The sequence below is a fragment of the Syngnathus leptorhynchus genome, chromosome 3, assembly GCF_054491065.1.
Source record: "Syngnathus leptorhynchus isolate UIUO chromosome 3, UIUO_Slep, whole genome shotgun sequence".
Lineage (NCBI taxonomy): Eukaryota > Metazoa > Chordata > Actinopteri > Syngnathiformes > Syngnathidae > Syngnathus > Syngnathus leptorhynchus.
In genome coordinates, this window is record NC_141197.1 from 12,631,266 (window position 1) to 12,650,678 (window position 19,413).

Consider the following 19,413-nt stretch of genomic DNA (forward strand, 5'->3'; position numbering starts at 1 on the left):
TTCTAATTAAATATTTTCATTGTCACATAAGTAAAATAAGAGCCGCTCTTATGTTGGCCAGTCATGTGCAGTAATGCTGTATAATTATGCATGTTTAGTCATTATTATTCCCATTTATATGCGTTATTATTATGACTAAGTTTTATGATGAGCTCTTTTTATTGCTGGCCCTTGTTGGCCAATGAGTCTGAAGCTTGACTACCGTTTTTACATTTTCCCCACCAGTTGGTCCTCCTCTTCCGAAGAGGAACCAGAGGACAAGCTTGGGGATGTCGGGGTTGAAGGGAAGTGGCCTACGTGCGAGTCTCATAAAGGACCGCTTTCGAGTCTCCTGTTCCGTCAAACAATGGAGGAGTCGGAGCCAAGGTCCTTCAACTTTTTGTCAGCCTCTGATGTCAATATTGGAGGTCATGCCTCTGAAATGTTTTGACCAAGGCTTCTGATCTTATAACGTTGCATGTTCATCTTTTATAAGTCTCTAAATCACTTTAAATAAAGGCACGCTTGAATTCCACTTTTCAAAAACTCAAATGTTCACAGTTTAACAGAAGAAAGAACATTTGACATTATTTAATCAATTCAACAAAACAAAAGTTCAATCAAAGAACTTCAAGATGCAATTGTTGAACAAATCTGTCAGAAACAAATTTTAACATTTTCAAATGATATTCTCTCTTTCCATCACAAAAAAATAGGATATAAAAAACTGAAGTCGGCTCACTCGTGACAAAGCAGCGCCAGGGAAAACGTGTGTAGCGTTTGTGTGTATGTGTGGTGCATGAGTGTCTCCATGCGTGAGAACCTCCTACTCAGCCTACTCAGGGCATGACCCCCATCCTGTCACCCGTCGGGGACCCAGACAGTCTTGTGGCAGGTCAGGAAGAAGGAGTCTGTGTTAAACTTCCCTGGTACCTGACAGCCATATTTCACTTCTCTGCGTGACCTTCACCAGCTCCTTGGCAGAAGATAAGAATGGTCCAGCTATAAGTCTGAAAATCCCTCCACCCCCCAAAACACTTCCCACAACCCTGACACAAAGTTCTCCTGCCTTTGAGAAGGGTGCCCTTCCCCTTAAACGTTCATCCCTGACCTCCAATCTCAGCCACTTGTACCCCACCTGACCCCCAACCTCCTGCCCAGACACTGAACCCTGGGTGTGTCCTTGCCAAGTGTGACCCCGACCCAAAGTGTGTGTGTGAACAACAGCAAAAACGCCAACATCAGCAACGGCTTCACAATTCAATTATTTTGATGACTATCATTTTTTTTTTGCAGTTGAACAACACTTCATCGCAGCAAATCTTACCCTTATTGCTCATCTTAATCTCGCCCGAAAAACACGTTCGGGGTAGGCTGCCCACCTTGTGACGAGGACATATGATGAATAACAGAGCCATGTGCTAGATGGAAGAATGCAGCTCGTACCATTATGAGATAAAGGCCAGAGGGGGGAGGGATCCGGCCCCGGCTACCTGTCATTCGTTATCGCAAATGCGGTATTAAATGCGGAGATAAGCGATGAAAGAGGAGGGAGGAATGGTGCTTGATACACACAAGGGTGTGTGCTGGAAGCGGGCAGATGGCTCGGCCCGATTCGGCCGACAGCTGCAGCGGATCCTCACTGGAGGTGAGCGCCGACTCCAAAGTTGGAGCTCGCTGCTTCACATCATGTATTTGCAGGGAAAATGCTGACCTGGCGTTTGATTGCATTGCTGTGTGTGTACGAGATGCTGGTGGCAGCAGGGAGTAATTGTGATTGAGAGCATTACTCCTCACTCCACCCAACGTGTATGTCAAAAACACACACTTCTACACGCACACACATACGCGTGCTGCCTCTCCCATGGGTCATTCTGACACTGTCCAGATAAAGAACGAGACGGATGGTTCGAGGGAGAGAGAAAGGGAGAGTGTGTGTTTGCGCGCTACATTTATTTTTGTTTAGCTTTCATGTGTTAATGTGTTTGCCATCAGTGTGTGTATGAGAGACAGTGTTGAATAAATTACAGTGGAACCTCTAAGGTAGAACGCAATCTGTTCTGGGAAATTTGTCCATCTCTACCGAAATCTATGGACTTTGCAATAGTTTTCTCAAAGGGAATCATGGAAATTAAAATAATCCATTCTCGGGAAAAACTGTTCCACCGTGCCACCAACTGTACAATTTAGGAGCATCTTTACATTCTTTAACGGTGCAAGACTTGAAATTTAGGTTTAAAAAATAATTAAGTACGGTGCTATTAAGAAGTAAAAACAATCCAATCCTCAAAAGAGTAAATAGCAAAATAATATATTGTATGGAAAATCAAAACGGACAAAAAATATAAAAAAGGTGAAGCTTGAGTGTTACTGCTTTAAACTGGAGTCTGTTTACTTCACATAAATTTGGGTGTCCTTTTGAAGGGCCATTTAAAATGTAGAAATGCTTGATAAATAAAATTAACTAAAAATTATGTTTTATAAAGCAAAATGTCTTGCACATTTTTTCAATTTCTTATTCAGTATAACCAATTCCAAAAATATTCACTTTAACCACTTGGAAAAATAACGTTGGTATTTGTCTAATGCACATTTATACTCAAAATTAATTTTCTTGAAAAAGTTTTAATTCCCCACTTTCGGTGCGTTTCTTCGTTTTCTCTAAAAAAAATCGGAAATATTCCACAAGTCCCAAGTTTTGCACAAATTTGTATCATTCAGATCTTCTGCAGGCCATGAGAAGGACAAAAGCTCACATCTTTATTTTTCTGTATATCTCATGATATTTCAACTACAAGCCGGTGGTTAAAATCTCAGCTGTTCCCTAAAATATCTTTTGATGTTATTAGGTGATATTTTTTTTTATTTTGTTTTGTTTGCGTAATATGGTAATGTGCTTAGTATTTACAAATGTTGTGCAAAAACTCAAAATAGTGAGTGGACATCCAATAAAATAAACCAATGGCATAAAAAAAAAAAAAATCTTGAGGCGGCCCAAAGCACATTTTGAGTAGTGTTCTATCAAATTTTCATTTGGAGGGGAAAAAAAAAAAAAACTTGAACTTTCAGTCAATTGGTGGAACACTTTTTGGAGCTGGGCTTTTCTTTTTTGATGTGTTTCAAAAAGACGACTAGAAAAAGAAAAGAAACAAAACACAGTCTTTCACGCCCTGCTGAACGGACAGTCCAAGGGTACTTGAAAGCTGTATCTTTCCTCGGATTTTTTAATTGTACGACCTTCGGGGCATTCGAGTTCGGGGGTCCCTCTGCACCGATGTATTTTTGTTCTGAGACTTCTATCTCTAGGAAAAAGCCACTCCATCCAAAAGCAATGATTAAACAACAATTTTCCTTGTTCGATGTGGTTGCGCTCCCCGTTGGGGCTTTTTGTTTTACAAACCACAATCATAAAACACATTTTTGAAATATCCCTATACGCCACAACTTATAATTTGAGTTTGTAAGGTCCCGGCAGACACTCTCAAAACTGCAATTTATGACTTTATGGCAGAGGCTGACCAGCATACTTTGGAATCTTTTCAGGGTTAAGGAATTTGATTACTGCATCCCGATTGTCAGTTTCTCTGGGAACGACCGTGGCTGGTGTGTCATGCGCGAGGTGTCTTAGCATCTCCTTCCCAGCGTGTCGTTGGACTCTTCTACAGCACCATGCTCCGCCCTGACCTGCAGCGTGCTTTGGCCCACAGGGGAGCCCCGTTGATGGGGCGTGCGTTAGCGTGCGTAGGCCCCTGAGCCCTGGCCCTTGTGTGGTCTGCCTCTGCGAGTATGTGTGTGGTCCTCCCGGCCCCCTGCTCATCTGTCCGAGGGCTGCTAACGGCCTGCCCAATGACCACGGCTGTTTACTTTACTTCTGTCTGCACCAACTGAACTCTGATCGCCCGCTTCCTCCAGCTGGGCCGAATCAGAGCCCAGCTTGGAGTCTCAGCAGCCCGTGGAGAGCCCCCAGAGTCTGGGACATGACGGGACATTATTTTGGGTGCGGGTGGATTAAGACACCTTCAGACCCACCGCCATGTCGAGTCTTAGCCTTCCTTTTCATCTCCTGTTGACCACACCCTGGCATGTGGTTGCCATTTTGAGATGATGCAGTCAAAGGCTTGTTCGCGTTCAGGTCGAATAAGCCTTTGCTTGTGCTACAAGGGCAATCTTTATTGACACTATGCAATGGTGCCTTGAGATTCCGTGACCACACTTGCAGATAAAACACTCCCATCCTAAATCATCGCTCCTCATTAAAATGAATGGAAAAGCCTCATTCCATGACGCTGCTTCTCAACTGCTGTTACTAAGGGGAAACGGTTTCATAAACGTCAAGATCGAGTAAGAAAATGTACCGTAAAAACGTATCAAAAGTTTACTACACATGTTCAAAATAATGTGCTGCTCCACCATTTGTTTTCAAATATCCGTCGCTTCATGCGTTATGACATCTATCATGTGCTCTTTCCTTCTGGATAGAGTATATTTGTAAATAATTGACTGTTCATGGGTACAACACTGAAGAAATGACATTTTTCAAAATAGTGTCAGTAGACTTTGAAAGGCTCCTGAAAATGACTTGGGCAGCCACTATTGTCCAAACCTCTGGCAACAAAAGTGAGTAAGGACCCAAGTACGGCAAAGCAGGGTTACAAAGATTGGAGGAATCGCAAAACACATTTATGTATGTACAAAAATGTCTAAAAGACAAGCTCCAGGCACTTTGGAATAAAAAAAAATCGATACTCGAATCCTCACCACAAAGGGAAACGAGATATACTTGTTTATAATACTGAAATTAAATAAGGACAGAACGAAATACAAGCGAACCATGCGTCTGGACATGACACGAGCGGCTCGAGGGAGCCGATAGGTTGATATAACAGAACAGGTGGAAACAAAAACCAAATGAGACAGACAAGACATGAGAAAACATGAAACAAAAACAAAGTCAACACAACACAGATCATGGCAAGTACACCCTTTTGTGAAAATATACGTATCTCTCCCTATCATTGCATTGTCGGTCTGGTGCTAATCCGAGAGTCCACGCTAATTCAGCTTTATAGATTTCTTCCTATCGGGAGCCTGGCTTTGTATTTATTAATTTACTTCTTTACAGTGAAGGTCAAGAAGTTAAGCGTTCAAGCGCGCCACTACACACAGGGCATATTATCCTACATAAATCCACTGAGTAATGAGGCGGAGATGGCGGCATACCTGCTCCCCCTCCTCTTCTCTGCTGCCCTGCCTGGGGTAATTCCTCTTATTAAGGTCGTCTACGTGTGTTCGTGTGTGCGCGTGTGTGTGTTTGACTTCGGGTCCCGGTTTGGGCTGGGGGAGACAAGGGAAGAGGGGAATTCGAGGGAGGCTGGTAGTGTTTAAGAGTGCTGTTTGGCCAGGGAAACCAGGAGAGGCCCTCTGGGGTCACCCTGTTGCGCTTTACAAATTGAGGGCTGTGCCGGCAGGCGCCAGGGCAGAGTAGAATGAGGGAGCAGACTGACCTTTGACTGCAGCTCAGCCCTCGCGCAGGAGCCCCTGTAACCTAGGAGAGGGGACTGCTGACCTCCCGGGGTCACAGATCTCCTCTTCCTCCTCCAAAGCTGCAGGGGATTCCGAGTTCTCCCAGCACCCATCCTGCAGAAATTAGATTTAACGCAGACCATTCCAAAAATAAACAGCTGGTTTATGCTTGAAATTGTCCTGAAGACCATGAAGTTGGATAAGATGACGGCTCTGCTTAAGTCTGGCACGAGCGTGAGGAGAGGATGACGGTGATTTACTTTTGAAATGAAATTGAACACAACAATAATACAAATTAAAGTTTGATGGACCATCTTCCTTTTGTAATGTTGAAAACCTTCTTTTCACGTTCTTTAGGTCTCACATCACATTAAAAATTTTAGCAGCCAATTTCCTTGGACATTTTCGGCTGTCACCAAAGCTCCTCCTCCTCTGCCGTGCAGCCCATTCACTGCTTCTTATTAGTAATTGCAACAGGAAGTGTGATCACCATGGTTCAAGGACTCTCTAATTCTGTCAGAGAGCAAAAGAAGGTTCCAGGGGTGGCCGAGAAGGTCGAAACGTGACGAGAAGCAATGTGAGAAAAGCTGGAAAGGCTTCAGTTGAGTGGCCCGTGAGTCAAAATGTGTGGCTGGTTTGTTGGACTCTGAAGGCTGCTTGTCACGCTCCATTAAGTACCGAAACACTCATATTCTCGTCAGACAAAAATCAACGTCCACCGCGGTGGGAACAATCGAAATCCTGTGTGGCTTATGAAAGATGCTGACACTTTTACTGCTAGAGTATTGACCCAACATGACTGGAAACATTCTGCTTGGTAAAAACAGGGCTTACGAGACATTAGTTCAAGTATCACTATACCGTTTTATTACTAAAGTTAATACTACTAACTCGGCTTTGCCCCGGTTACATAAGTAAAAGACTATACCTGAAAGGTATTGGGTTAAAAAGAATGATTTTAATCCCACATTGTCTTTTTTTGACCCATATTGGATCAATTATTTATTGACTGGGTTACAATGACAATCAAATATTTAGTTTGAAATTCAAAAACAATAAAACTTTATTTCATTTGGATTGAAGGAATGTGTTGAGTTTGCATTATTATTATTATTATTATTATTATTATTATTATTATTATTATAACTGAGCTGACAAATTTTATCGATTGTCAATATTATTTTGAATGTACGGTCGGAATACTGATTGTTCTGGATACATATACGATATATAAAAAAAAAAAAAATTGCACCAGCGCCGTGTCGCACCACCAAGATGCTGGCTCATACACATTTTATAAATGAATGCAATGAAATTAACATATTGTTTGATAAAAAACATCAACCTGTGTATGCCCAACCTTGCTGCTTTCCGCTGTTTGTATTGGGGAATGCTTTGTGCACGTTATTACGCCCTGCCCCAGTTCCCTGCGACCTATGGCCTCAAGCTCACGTCGCTTCCGGTGTCAACACAGCATAAGTCATTAATCAGCGGCAGCAAATAAGCTGTGCTAGTACCGTTATCACGAAACAAAGACGTGAAGAAGGATGAAGACTAATTGCTCAGCTATGATGACAGATCTGTAGAAACAGAAATAATCGATTGGGTGATATTTATCACGTAAGGTAAATGTGGCTGGAACCACATTTCAACAGAAAGTAACCAACTTTGAAAAACAAAATAACACCCAAATTAATCAGAGGCTCCTACCAGGCTGATACCAGACATCTGATATTTTTGCTGATATGAAGCAAATGGTTGTTTGTCTCTGTGTGCCCTGCGATTGGCTGGCGACCAATTCAGGGTGTCCCCCGCCTACTGCCCGAAGTCAACTGGGATAGGCTCCAACATACTCACGACCCTCATGAGGAAAAGCAGTTCATAAAATGGATGGATGAATAAAATATACTTATAGAACATATAGATCAATAAAAAAAAAGATGAAACAGGATAACATCACTGAAACTTGTTTTTTGCCCTTTGAATAGCATACAAAACAATTCCACACGACAAATTCGAGAAAGAGAAGCCGAAGTACCAGGTGCGCTGTGTCACGGAGTCGAATCCGATGTTTGGATAAGATGCGTGTGGCCGAGCACTCCCGACACTCAGGAGACAAGGAGGCCCAGGTGTGGCGCGAATTTCTTCCACAGGTTTCAAAGCATGTCCGCACGCACGGTTAAACCTCACCACTGGAAACGTACTTTGTCCCATCACGTCACTCCTGGGCGGCGGTGTGCGCTCGCGGCTAACGACGAGACAAACAGTGAAGCCCTCGGCTGCTGGTCCTCACGCTGGTACATGGACCCGGCAGCCGATCGCTCCCATTTATTCCTCTTCACGTGTGTATGCGTACGTCAAGGATGTGTGTGGCTTTTGTTTATTCATGTATATGCATGCCAAGTAAGCATGAGTGTGTAAAGATAAATCTCTTACCAGTAAGGTTTCCACAACCAACCCAATAGGCCTTCAGTGAGATATCGTAGCTAGAAGAAGGCTGTGGCAATTTGGTCAATTCACCAAAGTTGCAGCTCTTCTTTGTTTATCAATTCAATTCTAACAAGAGTTAGTACTGAGAAATTCTGTAAAATTAAGACACTGTGAGAATGACAGAAGATGCTTCCACTGGCAGCCAATCAAGTCGGGTAGTGTTCATGCCCACAGTGGCGCAAAACACCTTTTCTTTTTTTTTTTTAACTGTGACAAGTTGCATGCATCTGCGAAGATACCAAAACTTGGTCTACCCTGCACAGATTTATGCCGGACCTCACACCAGACTTGAACTAGAAAATAGAGCCCAAAGTTTTTATCCGATGTTTGTGCCTCAGAGTTGTCAAAGTGGTTTATTTACATCAATCTATATTACAAGTACAATCGTAGACGGAAATTAAGATGGTATTTGCTGTGGGACAGTGACAAATGGAGTTTGGTCAACTTAAATGAACTTAATATTAGAGCAGAGTCAGAAAACCTATCTGGACTTAAACATTTCCTTCCTCTTTACAATTTGTTGCTATCGCCAACTTCCTGCCTGGTCTCTGCCTTCATGTGAACTGGCTCTTACTTAGAAACATGATAGCATATCTCAATTATGATCCTGCAATTTAGATTATTGTGCTGCACCGGACAGTGTCGTCTCCTGGGGGGGGAGGGAGCCATAAAATCTTCTGATCTGAATGCAGTTGGCAGCTAGCAGACATTTCAGTTGACCCTTATTTTTTCCAGTCACCACATAAGTGTGTGCTAAAGAGAATTAAATTGGGATCATCCTTCATTTTACTCTCGATTTTCCTTGCAACTCATACTTTTGGTCTACACACTTAATTGTGTACTTTTTTAGCTGATGCAAGAAAGAATCTGTAGCAGTAAAAAAAAACATAGTTGCTTGACAGCCTCCACCCTGTGTACTGTATCTTCTGTGCTTCTCTCCCTTCACTGTAGACTATTTGTATTTAGTACTAGAGATATGGGGAGCGAGGCCAGAATGTTGCGAGCTCTGGTTTCTGAGTGAAAGGCGTTGTAATACATTTGACACTAATCATAGAGTTCACATATTGGTTTGATTTTGGTAGATCGCGCTCTAATGGCCAAACACTCTCAGGGTTAATCAGTGTGCAAGACAGCTAGCTGCATTTGGGCCTCAAAACCACACAGGTTGCAAAATGTTTCCGGCTTGCTTGTTCCAACTGCGTGGATGGGATGCAATACAGAAAGGAATTGTTCACATCACATGTATCAAATCTAGTTGGGATACGTTTCAAAACAGGATGCTGCTTTCAGCTGTCAAAAAACAAAACAAAAAAAAGTCAATCCGTTTGTTTGATTGTTGATTCATGATGACATTACGTTCATTTGATAATGACCATTATATTGTCTGTCTACATATGTTGCCTCACCTTTAGATAGCCTGTCTATAACGTTTTGTATTATTTAACATGAATCATTTTTTGTAAGTAATGTGTTTTGTTAAATACACAACTTTAAATTCAAACAGCTTGAAATGAGCACTAATTAGTTCAGTATCGGGTCACTCAAGTTATTGCCAATAATAGAATCAATACTGGCTGATTATCTGAAAATGATTTTAATGCTGATCCCAGTTCAGTGGGTGCTTATGATCGTGTGAGGCGTGCAGTGCTGCAGGAGGATCCTGCACGCTGACATGGCCCCAGCTGGATTTACAGTGTGCTAATGTGCTGGCAGTGAAGACGCGCCAGCTGCTTCCAGTGCGCAAGTGAGCTGGATGCAGCACCGCCCACAAAGTAAAGGTCAACGGTTCAGCACAAGTTTAGCTTTGAGCTAACCGGAATCAAACATTCATGTCCATTGCTCAAACTCCCGAAAAAGCTCTATCAGGCATTTCAGAGAAAATATATGCAAATATCACTTTTTCCACTCCACACATTCTGCAATGCTGGCTGGGTTATGGGAATTTGAAAAACATACAGTAATGACAAGCTGAGCTCCAGATTTAAGCCACCCACTGTCACTGAGCTTGTCCCAATTTAAGCGACGCTGTCTTAAGCAAACAGGTTTTGCTCCATTATGGTTTAGGCTTGGCACATGGTGGTTGTTTGACTGTGCTCTCATTACACATAACGCCGTAAGCAAACAATTGAAAGGGACTGGTGGAAAATACACAACACAGTGGTGAACACAGAATTTAACATTCAGTACAAACTGGTATTTTTAAATTAATATTTATCTTTGATTGATTTGGAGTTTTTTTTTCCTGTAAATATACACGTATGAATGTAGAAAACGTCTCGATTATGCACTTTTTTTAAAAGCATTTTTAAATGACACACATTTTGTTAGTCCTCTGTGAAAAGTGCTGTATAAATAAAATGTACACACTTAATGAATGACTTGCCTTAATTTGACAGGCAGCAGAGGAACAGACTTGTGTGCAATTTTTTTTCCCCAAGAGAATATGAACCATAAATGGTATTTCTTTGAGCATCAGTAGCACTGACTGAAATACAACAGAACCATTCTGGTCGGACGTGGTGGACTATCGGTTTGCCAGATATAAATTTGAACTGCCTACAATCATAACACAGCAGTGCCACTAAAGCGTGGACACTTGATATAGGATTGAAAAGGTCTAAAAAAATGTTAAGTATTGCAGATACGAGAAGAAGGCCAGATTGTGTAAACTTAAGTGAAATAAGCAGCGGGCCCGCTGTGTGGCCCGAGCAGCAGCGAGGGAGTTTAAACAGATAATATGTCTTTCTTTTCGGGCACACGCACGCAAGCCTCTCGCAGTAACAGTGTTTATCCCGGCCCCAGCCATGCAGCCATAAAACATGGTGACTGTCAGCGAACTCCTGTTTACCTGACAAAGTGGTCCGACCTGGGCAGTGATGTTGAATGGGCGGCTGGAGGGCCTGGAGAGCTTTGGGTGTTGGGCCCATGTGTGACAGCATGTGTTTACGTATTAGCCAGCTGAACTGGAGCTAAAGTGACAGTGAGGATGATCCATGGAAGAGTCTTGGTTTCACACAGATAAATACATGCGGAGCCAAGTGCAGTAAGACTCGTTCATACTGCTTTTGGAGAGGAAATTAGTTTGGCGGGAAAGAGCTTGTATTGAAACGTGTCCATAGTTGTAATTGTACTCTATTTCGTCCTCCGAGGCTAGACTGAGCTGAGTGTTTGACATCAAGCAGAAAATGTGTTAAAATATTTTACACAGTAAGTTGCAGTGTTTGTGTATGAATAAAAATATATTTACATTGGTGTCAAAATACAGGACATTCCATCACTTTCATTAATGCACATCAGACATTTTGTCAAGAGCATGTCAGAGCAGCAGGTGGCACTCTATAGTTACCATTTCAACGAGCATTTTTGTAAAAAAAAAATATAACATAATGCCATGTGAATCTGTATGGGGACGTGATGGTGAACTGAAGTTACATCGGAATGTGATGTGAAATTATCAAAGTGAACTTAGAACCAAATTGCTTTTGTTTCAATACCCAAATTATTTACTGTACGGCCAACACACCGGTAAATACACACGTTTAAGTCAATAAAATGCTGACATGAATTCATTTTAAGAAACAAAAGTACCATTGCCAAGAAAGCGTTAGTAGAGCTATAGAGCTATAGTTTTTATTCTTGGCAACCCAGTCTAACTGGCATTTTTTTCACATTTTTGACAAAAATAAAAAATAAAAAAAATGACGTCAACACATTTGCCCCACCTGTTTATAAGAAGTCATTTGGGTGTGTAAAAATGAGGATGTTGAAGGTTTTTTATTTTTTCAGTGCCTGTGTTGTCATTGCCTTAAAAAGCAAACACTGATGTGTTTGTCATTTGTCATGACCTCCCTGAACATAGAAGAACTTCTATATTTGAGTAAATTATATTTCAGGTGCCATAAAATCTTGTTTTGTCTTTCAAATAATAATTTGACTAAAAGTAACACTTTCTCATTAAAATTGCAAGATCTAACAGAATTTTCAAGTGTCAGTGCTCTGTATCAGACATTACTCAAATTTAAGTACTTGTACTCGTACTTGGGCTGAAAGAAAAAGTATTGGTGCATCCTGAATAAAAACATTGATAAAGGATACAATAGGCAGCTATAAATGATAAGTTAAATTTCAGTGTCCCAAAACGATCCACTATATTTACAAAGTTGGACGGGCCGAGGCGTTCGACCTTTGACCGCCGTTTACTCGTAAATGATGCTTCTAAATGGAAAAAAAGACCGCATGAGCATGGGCAGAGATGTGGGTGGGAAGAGGTGGCGGAGGCGGGATAGTAAGTAAAAGTAACAAAGGTGAGTTACGGAGGTGTGACGGTTCGCCCACCAAAGGACGAGCCAACGAAAGACGCCGCGGTTGATGTTCAGACAGCGTTCAGCGTTTTATTAACCCCATCTCCACTGGTCTAGACAGGAAGGCTGGACCCAGGCTTCACACATGTAGCCACTGCCCTGTGGGGGGAGACCGATTTCTGGATCGGCGCTCAGCGTGTCCCTCAGAAGAGCAAGGGAGTGTTTATTTTTGAACATGGGCAATGCAAGGTCCACTGTGTATGTGCGCACAGTCTGCGCTTTAATATGGTCGGTGTGGCTTTTCACATTGACTGACCATCTCTGTGGCCACAAATATTGCTGAGTCCAAAGATTAGTAAACGACTGGAGGTGTGGAGGTCAAGAGAATGTCAATAAAAAAAAAAAAATGTGAATCAGTGGTGCAGTTGAACTGCTCACTGTTTGACTTTGTGGCATGCTGTGGTTTCTGAAATCTGAAGAAAAAACTGTTGTGATAGGCAATACATGGAGGACAGCATATAATGATGGATACACACTATTTGTCAGTACAATCTGATGAAATCGTGAGATCGGACACTGCATTCTGTGATTCAAACAGCAAAAAGAGATTTTTTTTTTTCCCCAGCTCTTGCTCAGTACCTGCCACCTCTCCATCAAATTTCAAGGAGAACAGTTGTGTACAAATACTATCAGCAAACCAACCAAGCAACCAGAGGTGAGAGTAACATTTGCGTATTTTTTTTGCAAGGGGGTTAAGATTGTACCTTTCAAAATAGTTTCATTGCAACATAATTTTTTACTACTACTTGAGTATATTTTTGAAATAGTTAAATTAAACTTGTATTCCTCTATATTGAGCCGCAATCTGACTACTACTTTTATTTTTATAAACCTATTATTATTGCTTGCAATCAAACCGAGCCAGGATGACATGGTTGCTGATAAAGTCACAGTGAATGAAACAAAGTTTTCAAAGTGACCACTTTGTAAAACCGGGTATAAATAGAAAAAGAAAAAAATTAACTTCAGCATGGTGAGTCTCTTATGCTTTTTCATGTATATAAACTTGGAAAGTGAATTCAAAACAATTTCCTGTGACAGAATTGGCCTTAATTTGTTCTTTTATCAACATTCATTTATTGTTTCACTTCCAGCGAAATCTTAATTTGAGCAATCCCATTTTAAATACCGGCACTCATTTACTTCCATGCTTTGATTAAAAGAAATCAATTAGTTATTCACCAGTTACTCAGTAATTGTAATTACTCAAGTACGTAATGACTTGGACTTGAGTCACATTATTCTAAACAGTACTTCTGTGACTCCTTTACCTGCTCTTGAAACAAGACATGTGAGGGAACTTGGAGGTTGTGAATCCTGGTGATTCAAATGCAAGCCAAGTGGAAAACATGCATAATTCACTGATATGTGAGGAACATTGTGTAACTGTTGGCCGTGTAGAAAACAGTGGCGTAATCGTTGGCGTTTAACACCAATGTCTCACTCCCACTCTGTATCAGCATGATTATGCACCTGTGTTTTTGACATTTCACTGGAAAATCAAAGTGTTTTAGGGTTGTTTTGCTTTGGCTCACTTTGAAAAATTGTCCATCATACAATCGTAATAAAGTACATACACACACAGAGAAAATCCCAAGTTTTAGTCCTTTAGCTGTTGAGTTGTAATTCACTCATGTTTAGGAACTTTACAAATGCAACTTAATCACAGTGGGCATTTCATTAGCGCCAAAAAGTCATTTTACACCTCTGCAAATGCCTTTAATTACTTCAACTTGATTTTCAGACTTTTGCAATCTTATTGAAAGTCGACTGTAGCCGAAGCTTAGCGCTAAAAGCACAAAGCTGAAATCAAGTGGTACTGGCTTCCTCCTTGTAAAATAAATATGATGTTGAGCAGATGTGGGTTATTAGTGGCGAGTGTTATAATTGCTGGGGAGGAAGATTGGATCTGATTTCGGATGGAGATATCCTGTGAGATGAGAAACACTTTCGGTGATTCAATAACAAATATTTCTCTGGGCCTTTTATTTCTTCAGTGAAGCAGACCTGAATGATGAGCTGAAGGATTTCGGTGTTGATTTGTTGTCTGTATTGTCAAAACTCCTTCTTCCACTAACAGAAATTTACTGCAGCTTACTGAGCTTCGTTGTGACCGTCTTCGTGTATCCGCATGTCTGTATTATACTGCCCCCAGGTGGCCATGGTGCATAGACTCTTTAATTCTATCCTTTTTTTTTTTAAATTATGTCCTTAGTCTGTGTCATATTGTATAGTGCTATTTTCCTTATTACTAAACACAGTACTAAATTTTATTGGATATTTTGTTAGGGTGGAATCGAAAAATGGCATTTCTAATCAAATATAAATAATTTGAGATAGTGTGGACATGATCATGGACCAGATTAAACTCAAATCTCGTTCAAAATATAAAGCACATATAGTCTTTGTTGGCACTTTTCTTCCACATCCAATGATTGTCTTTGCATCCAACCAAGAAGAGTCTTTAGCATTATGGCGGTAAGACCCCGCTCTCGGTGGTCCTCTTCCAGGGAAAGCCGGAGCTAGAAAAATAAACTCTCCCTTCTGGCATTGAGGGTGGGCGATGCCACTCTGCAATGAGGGGACGGCAGTCTCTGGTGAGTGTTACTGAACTGTCACTATACCTCCTCCCTCATCCCCCTCCCGCTGACCTCCCCCCCACAATGCTCCCCATCCGAGTCCCTACGGAGTGGGCTGGGCCAGTTTGACAGAGTGGGTTGAGAGTCCGGAGCATTCCCGGCATTCCCGATCAGCGGAAAGGCAGCAGGTACGTGCACGAGCCCAAGTTTACACGCACGTATGGAGCACACGCACACAATGGCCAGCGTGGCAACACAGCACTTTAAATGTCAGATTAAACAAGACGCAGAGCTAATCCAAACCAGTTTCACTCAACACGAGTCAAGTCGCTCCATGCAACAGTCTCTCATCCTTTTTTTTTGCTTTTTTGGTGTGAGAAAAAGTGAGAGAAACCAGCTGGGTAATGTTTTTGCGCAGCAGCTCTTAGTGGACTTGGCATGAGCTGACATAGTTGATTTTGTGATGGAGCCCCAATTACAATGATGGGCCTGCAATGATGATGTTTGTCTGGACCAGTGTGGCCTCCTTTGAGGACTCATCCTCTCTTGCTCTTGTCATCTAATCTCATATACCCCAAAAAATGAATTGCCTTACACCAACAGCTTTCCTTGTGTGATAAAAGCTAAAATAAGCATGTGGGGTTGCTTTCCACAAAACCTCATTTTATTAGCAATGGTGAAGTTGACCCCCACTCGAATGCAACACAAACTAAATGTGCATTTAGCGCAATGCTCTTCCAGAAAAAATAGGACTCATTGAAAACATTTTGAGAAAATCAAACTCCACGATGATGCCTTTTTCTCCTTCCTCCCTATTCACCTGATCTCATCATCAAGCGTGTCGCGGTAAATGCAAGTTGGCAGATTTCACTTCTAACTCGTAGACATTTTGATGGCTCGGACTCCGCTGCCTGAGTGGTCTATGTGTACTAAACACACAAACAAACATACACACCATCCCCTCTTACTTTGGCCCTCTCCTGCATGTTAAACGTTATCCTTTAGCTCCTAATTGCCTGTAATTTGCTCGTTGAAAGAATCCCCAGCTTGTCTGGACCAGTTACGCATGGTAACCTGAGAGGGGAAGGGAGGGAGGACTGGATTCACGGCCACGGGAAGTGGATTAGGATGAGAGGATGAGAAGTGGAATAGGAGCGCTGATTAAACGATGCCATTGACAGTTTAATACCTGATATCGGTTTTATTATAAACCCACATGCTGAAATAGCAATATCCACCACAGTTCTTTGGCCTTTTGAGTATTTTTTCACTTTACCCTAACATACCCTTTAGTTGCCCTCATTTTACAGTTTGCCTTTTAGATTTTTATTTCCTCCACTTGTGTGTCTCGGTGTGACTTTCTAAACCCCTGACCACGCTAATGATACCCTTGAGTCACCCTTAACCTGGTTGACCTAACCTCGGCTTACCTTTGATAGACCCCTGACTCACCCTCAGCTTACACTTCAAAACTTTGCTGTTTACTTGCACTTCATATTGTCTCACCCTTTACTTCCCTTTAACTTATCCCAAACTAAGTGTTAACTTTTACTTTTTTTGATGTGTTTTTGGCCCCAAAGCATCTAAAGTGCTCAATACTGGACTGGGTAAGGGCTTGTCCGTTGCTGGCTGGTGGCTCATAAGGAACCCCAAGAGATTTCTGATATCAACAAAACTAGAATCCCTTGTAGACCCTGCAAAGACAAATCAAGATTCATGAATCTCCTGAATGGTGGACCCCTACTACTGCGTTTGTTTTTTTGTGTGTGTCTGTTTGTGTGTTGGGGGGCTCCATGATTTTTCTTGCCTGGAGCCCCGCCCCCCTCCCCCCTTCACCCCAAGGGATCTCGAAACACCCTTGATCCAGGGTAGATTTTTCCAAATTCTTCACTCTCAACCCAACCAAGGTTAAGTGAAAAGGCATAGCCTTTCACTCACCCTCAGTTACCCTTAACTTCCCCTTGACTTCCCCTCAACTTAGTCACATTTGACACCAAGCCTCCACCCTAAAATTCTCTGCTATTCGAGTCCCCACAAGGCGACTGTATTAACAGATTTACGTCCCTCAAACTGCGAAATATGAGGCGCTCGCACACACAAAGCGTCACCATCAGAGCACGGTGCGGTCTAGAGGACAGGATGTAAGGTCTTGATTGTTTGCTTTGATTTCCTGTGGTGAGGGATGATGAGCGCCTGCCAGCAGACTCCGCTCGCCCGCCTCTCCCTGCCAATTCCGATGCTTCCCAGTGTGCCGTGGCGAGCCGAAACACAAAGCCAGACGTGCGCCTTCCCCACCGTTGCTAAATCCCCACCAGCCGGCCCGACTTCAGCCTTGTCCTCCACCGTTGCTGCTAAGGAGCTGCAGTAACAACCTGTTTCGGTGTACGGTTGATTGCTTTGTGGTTCCGCTGCTCCTTTTCAGGAGGGGTCAACATCCTCATGTTTGACAGTTGGAATCGCCAGCAAATTGTGTCATTTCCTACTTGTCCGAGCTTACTATTAGATACGTATGCGCGTGTGTGTGTGTGTGTGTGTGTGTGTGTGTGTGTGTGTGTGTGTGTGTGTGTGTGTGTGTGTGTGTGTGTGTGTGTGTGTGTGTCTGAAGGAACCCTGAGTCAGCAGTGATCTCCGTTGACTTATTTTTGCTTTTCAAGAGAAATGTACAGACTTGACAGTAGATGTGTGTTAGCTGATTTCGACCGATTCATGGCATTCCAGCCGTTTGTCATGTTTTTGATTTTTGATCACATCTTGCCCCACTGTGGCGTTGAGCTGCTCTACAGTTTATATCTGCCTGTCCACCTCTTCTCTTTCCGTTGCTTAACCGGGACCACCCAGAAGAACCGACATTTCCCCATCTTACTTTCCACCTCTCTCTCTCTCTCTCTCTCTCTCTCTCTCTCTCTCTTCATTGAGTTCTTGTTTTTCTCGTCCCCTTTCTCCCCCATTTTCTTTGTAACATTATTCGCTGAATCGCACGGGATGGGGTTTTACCGCCATAATTACGGAACACGATTTCAATGATCAACACATGGAAGATTAATCAGCAGTGAAGATATTCGGATGTAACAAATAAACAGAAAAACAGAACAAAGCAGGCGTCTCACATGTGTTCTGTTGAGGTGCTTTGTTGCTAATTATAAAAGTATTCGCCTCATCTGTCTCACAGGGGATTTCTGCACATGTAAGGCTGACTTTGTGCTAAAAATGTTTCACAACAAGCCTCTTTTGCCATTATATCATCGGCTAAGAACGGATTCAACTCTAACCTTCGGCTCAAGGCAGACTAATCAGACCATGCTGGAAGGCTAGGCTTAAAATGCGAGGCACAGTGCCGCGGAAGAATACAATGCGACTGAGGTGATAAAATTCTAGAAACATTTAAAACGATGTCGCGCTCGCTTTCAGATTTGTTTACATACAGGACCTATAAAAATCTACTCATCGTTGTTTAACCTGTACAACGCCAAAGTTTTTTTATTAAAAATACTTTTAAAAGGAAAAATAAAATCATTCAAATAATAGGGTTGCACAAGTACGCACACCCTCTTGTAGCCAGGTATGTGGCTGTGCTCTAAATTCAGCAGTCATATTCAAAAGCTTTAAAGGGGAGTCAGCACATGTGCCACAATTTAAAATGCCTTTGACTGGCTCTGGATAAAGTTCAGTTGTTCTAGTAGGCTTTTTCTTTTCCTTATTCCCCTTTATGAATATTATGAAATTATAGTTTCACACCAACATAACTAAATCTACCAAACACATGCACGTCCACTGTGCAATAGTTTAGATCTGATTATTTGCACTCAAATGAATTACTAATGTGAAAAGGAAGTAATGAGCTTTAATTTACGATCGGTCCCCTCATTGTAATGTGGTAGAGGCTCAATTGTAAATCGGTGCTGGGGTGCCAGTGTCTACTTGGTCGGGGCGGACCCTGGTCGCACTGGTTCCTCTCCTGTCTTAACACACAAGACACTATTTGCGTTTTGGGGTCATGGACTCTGTAGATGGAGATACCAATCATATTTCTTTGCACTGTTCTATTCCCCCTGGGCTGGGGAGGCGGTCACAGGGGCATAATTATAAACCTCTGTAGTGTACATGCTGTACATGGCAGCAATCCAGCACTTGATGACGTTCCAATGTGTTTGTTTTGACATCAACAACTTGAACTTTGTGATGGTATTTTGGTTTTATTTTCTTGATGTTGATTTTACTGGAATTGGACGTCCATCTGCAGACATATCGTCCTATATGCAACGTGCAACAGACGCATGGCCGCAATCTTGTATTAGTGTTAGAGAGTGGGCTGAGTAGCCAGTGCCAATACAAACAAAGAGATGTTTTGTTTGGACATGCTTCCAACACTGGATGATAGGGCAGATGTGCAGGCGGTCTGATTGGACTTGACTGAACTGGCACACGACTGACCTGCTGTTCCCCTGTGATGTCAAACCTGACACATTTTTTAAAACACTGGT